Source organism: Benincasa hispida, chromosome 2 (assembly GCF_009727055.1).
Source record: "Benincasa hispida cultivar B227 chromosome 2, ASM972705v1, whole genome shotgun sequence".
Taxonomy (NCBI): Eukaryota; Viridiplantae; Streptophyta; class Magnoliopsida; order Cucurbitales; family Cucurbitaceae; genus Benincasa; species Benincasa hispida.
The window spans coordinates 26,406,201-26,411,051 of NC_052350.1; the positions used below are offsets into that span (position 1 = coordinate 26,406,201).

The 4,851-nt window shown below is 38.4% G+C and overlaps 1 long non-coding RNA gene across 3 annotated transcripts; it reads left to right on the top strand.

The window, feature by feature from the left end:
• Positions 1-1,411: 1,411 nt before the first annotated feature.
• Positions 1,412-3,411, top strand: LOC120072216. 3 transcript variants are annotated; one of them, XR_005480387.1, is made up of 5 exons: positions 1,412-1,863; positions 1,948-2,015; positions 2,126-2,200; positions 2,285-3,251; positions 3,349-3,411. It is a non-coding gene; the product is annotated as an uncharacterized LOC120072216 (long non-coding RNA). The 3 variants fall into 3 exon arrangements; XR_005480386.1 differs by having other exon boundaries at positions 2,126-3,251; XR_005480388.1 differs by having other exon boundaries at positions 2,126-3,205.
• The last annotated feature ends 1,440 nt before the right edge of the window (positions 3,412-4,851 follow it).

The window sequence follows — 4,851 nt, forward strand, 5'->3', positions numbered from 1 at the left end:
TCACATTGAGAATACCAAGGTAGCCATTGTGGTGGTGTCATACTCAACTCGACATAATCGAGGTTTTGTGGAGGCCGTTCCCTGTGTTCGTGATCTGGGTGATCGTTGTGTCCGTGGTCGTTGTGATTGTGCAGTGTTGCAATCGTAGTGTTCGAGCGTGCGGGTTTGCAGTCGTGTTGATTGTTCGAGCGTTCGTGATCAAGGGTGTTAAAGATGAGTCTTCAAAGGTATGTGTATTCTGTCTCTTGATCTTAGAAAAGCATGTTGTAATTTCGTTTTATGCATGACAGTATGTTTCTGTTTGTATACAGTAACTGTTAATGTTCATATACGATTGAAATTTTGAACGATCATTCCGCTGCTCATGGAAATCCTCATGTTCGATTTCCTTCAATTGGTATCAGAGCCAGACTATTCTGATATTCCAAATTTCACTTCTGTTTTGAACTTCTTTTATAGTCGTGGTGGGTTTTCTGCACTGCGTTTAATTGTTAAATACGTTTGTGGATGACGTTGATGAATGTTTATAGGTTTATTTGCCTCTGTTTAAAGCTTTCTTGATATTACAAAGTGTTAATTTGTAATGGCCCATGTGTTTTTTGGCATAATTAACACGCAATCAAGTCTGTAATTCTAAGTGTTCGAGTTAGTCGTGTCGTTCGTGATGAAGTTTCGAAGCATAGAGATGCGATTCTTAGCGAAGAAGAAGACCAAGAGTTGATCGTGTCGTGTAGTCTCAGGTAAACGATTGTTGAGATTTAACTAAACGATCGTGTAAATTTTTCTATACGATCGTGTAGTATTTACTAAACGATGGGGTAAATCATTTACTCTATCGCGTAGCATTGGTTGCTCGATCGCATAGACGCTAGAGGTAGACGACCGTAGTGGGAGCATATGATGCTCATCGTTTAGAAAAAGGAGTGCGCTAAACGATCGTGTAGTTAGCATGCCCATCGCATAGTCATTGACTACACGATCACGCGATATACGATACGAAGGCGCTCGCTAAGCGATCGTTTAGACGATAGTGCTTCACCGCATTGTTGTTGTTTAGACGATCGATAAGCTTGCGTTGCAAAGCGCACTGCACAATCGCGTACCTCGTGCTTCATCGCATAGTAAAAGGTACACTATAACATCCCAAAATTGTCTATTATAATGTAATTTTAGGAATTTTTTATTAATTGAGGACATTTTTTGAATTTTTAGACTTAAGTGTAATTGCGGGAATTTAATTATTGACGTTCAAATTATTTAATTTGAAAATTAATGGCAGGAATTAATTTCATTTTGGAAAAGAAAGAAATTTAATAGAATAAAGAGAAATAGGAAAAGAATAAAATAAATTAATATATATTATTTTACTTTATTTTCCTTTTCTATTTTCGTTCGTTTTTTTTTTTTTTTTTTTTTTTCCTTCCCTCTCTTCCAGCCACCGAAACCCCCCTCCCTCAAAATTTTCCTCCCTGCCATCAAGCCCAAGCAACTCCAGCCGTCTGTCCACGCCGGATCTGATGAGTGGACGTCGCGCCGCTCCCAATCGACTCCTCAGACAGCTGTACGTCCATCCGAAGCAAAGCGCCGCTTCTCGTCTGCGTCCCAAAGCCACCGGCGCTGTTAGCTCGCGCCACACCAAATCCGGAGTTCGCCAGCCCCGACTTCAGCGCCAACCACTCCCTCACCCAGTAAAGCCACTCATTTGGATCTTCTCCGCCGCCCGAGCCCAGTAGTTAATCTCCACCGCTGCTCGCCGTCGATCTTGACCAGTCGGCCAGCCGCATCCGTCCAAGCGTCGCCTTGCTCGTTCAGCCACTGCCATTCAGTCCATCAGTCGTGTCTCTGGTATTGGTTGAATGTTTGGTAAGGTTTCACATTTTGGATGGATTTCATGGATTAAATTGTTGTTGCTTTGACTTGGTTTCGGTTTGTTTGTTACCGCCACAGTTGGGGTTAGATTGGAGTTTTGAGAAAATTCTGAGGCGCTGTCCAGCTTCGTGGAAGGGAAAATTTCGGTAAGTGTTGGTAACTTTTGAGTAAGATCGGTTGAGTTTTGAAAGTTCTTATTTGCCCATTAAATTTTGGATTTACTTTTTGGTTGATACCCATTATATTTGGAATTTAGATCCAAGATTGGAGTAGTTTGAAGTGCGCAACATGCTGTTCAGCGAGTTCAAGTTCGTGTCCAACAAGAAATTTGGTAACATTTATGGTTCTTGAGGTTGATCTTCGGACACCCACTAATGGTTGGATTAAGTAATGACTTTACTATTGTATTTTAAAGGTTTAAGGTCACTGTCCATCAGAATTAGAGGTTGTTTTTCCTTGTGGATTTTAGTGGAGATTTTGGAGCCAAAGTCTGGAAGTGACCGTTGATCAAGTCATAGTTTAGGTAAATCATTTTTGGGGTTGATGGTATGAATTGATGGGTGGAATTGGGCCTTAGTGTGAATTAAATGTTGGGTTTATGTTGTAGATTTAATTTGAGTTTCATTATCGAGTAGTTGCTTGGAGGAAAATATTTGGACTTGCGATTTGAGGTAAGTAATCTTACTACTAGAACTGTCCACGGGCCAGACACTAGATATATGCTAGCATGATAGATGAATATTATGACAAAACGATAGCATGATAGACGGATAATATAGTATGACCGATATATGTTCTTGTATGAGAATCTGAAAGATTTATTTGTGCACGTAGATACTTGCATGCTAGTAAGAGATGATACTTGATTCACCGAGGTTGTATTTGATATGAGGATATTGAGGCATATATGCATGTTGTATAACAATGATGTTGAGGTGTATATGTATGTTATAGAACCATATTGTGATAATTGTGATGTCGAGACTGTGATAGTATCTTTACTGATTAGTTTGATGCCTACTAGATATTGTGTTTCCTCCGGGATTCACTAGAGATTGCGTTTCCTTCGGGATTCACCAGAGATTGTGTTTCCTTCAGGATTCACCAGAGATTGTGTTTCCTTCGCGATTCATCAGAGATTGTGTTTCCTTTAGAATTTACTAGAGATTGTATTTTTTTCGGGATTCACTAGAGATTGTGTTTCCTTTGGGATTGACCATGGGTTGTGTTTCCTTTGTGATTGACCAGGGGTTGTGTTTCCTTCGGGATTCACAAAAGTCATGGGTCCTACGGGACTTACTAGAGGTAGTGGACATACTTAACTTGACTACAATAGGTATGTGTCCTATGAGGACTAGAGCAATTTTTATGTTCCACCAGAGGTAAGCATCTAGAGGACATAAATGCTTAGCCTGACTCCAGTAGTGGGGTTACTTACTGAGTATTTGATACTCATCCTTTCTCATGTTATTGTTTCAGGTAAAGGTAGAGATGCACCGGCGATTGACAAGCAAATATCATGATCGAGCCACTGGGACCAGTTTTGTGCTTTTGCTCATGAGATTTAAATTTCTTTTCATGCATTTTTTTTACTTTCAGTTTTGTTATTTGAAACTTACTATTAAGAATTGTTTTCAGACTTATTTATTATCATTTATGATTTATGGGTACCCTATTTTTTATTTTTAATATTTGAATTTAATGAAGGACTTTTCAACTTACCTCATTTATTTAGCATTTATTTCATCATAAAAGGGTGTCGTTTTAAGTTCCATGAATATATGTATTTAGTAACGGCCTAACTTGAGTCCTAGGGGGTCGGGTCATTACAGTTGGTATCAGATTTAATGTATGTTATAATTAAACAAATCTTGTATGTGCATATGGTATGCCATGCAGATTTAAAATCCCACCGAAGGAAGTATGTTACATGCATTGAAAGTATATTATAATATATAGTATGCATGTTAGGGTTTCTTGTATTTAATATAATTGTTATATTAAATATTGAATGCCTTTAATGTACGTTGTGGATGTTTAGCATGTCTAAAATTTTGTAAGCTGTTATAAAATTGGGTTAGACGTTTAAAATCCATAACAAAGAACAGTTCCATGCCTACTTAGGTTGGGGGTACTTAAGTTGACGGTCTACAGAACACCTCCTACCTGAGGATTATGGTCGAATTATTGAGCGTTGGTAACTGGTTTTATGAACATATGTGAGCAACGTGAGGTAATGAAACGGTTTATCTCCTAGACATCGTAGGTTTAAATCCATTTATAAGTTTTATACTTGGATAAACCACTTAGACTTATGGTATTTTTTATTAGCCAAAAAGAACCTAAGTATAAATTAACCAAATTTAGTAGAACACTTCAGTGGGAGTTCAATAACTTCTATATGATAATGTTATTAGAAAACTTTAGTGGGAGATTAATAACATATATGATACATTATTTTTAGCTCTCACGTCTCTAAGAGTTCATAATCTAGATTTAAGTTGTACTTCGTGTCACCCTGGAAGGGACCTCCATTCGAAAAGTATTTTTTAAGCATAAATCTAGATTTTGGTGAATAAGGGGAAGTGCTTCAAATAGAAATCAAATATACGATATATAGATTTCAACTGCCACGTCTCCATATAGTTCATACCGTGAGATTCATATGAAGCTTCGTGTCACCCTAGAAGTGACCTCCATTCGAAAAGTGGATGTATGAGTCAATACCAAGGTGAACGAAGGAAGTTGTTTATAGTAAGTGGGTGAAGGGTATGTGTCAACATATCCTGCGCTATCTTCCATTAGTTTAGACCGTGAGATTCCTATGTTGCGCCTGCTGGTTAGCTTTAAGCGGCCCTTTGCTAGTCGTTTAACGACGGCTACCCCCTCGGAGGGTTGTAACATAGGATTCGGAATAACTCAAGCTCCAGAAATGGATAGGATTTCTTTGGTCATTAGTGGCATCTGATGTCTGAAAATGGC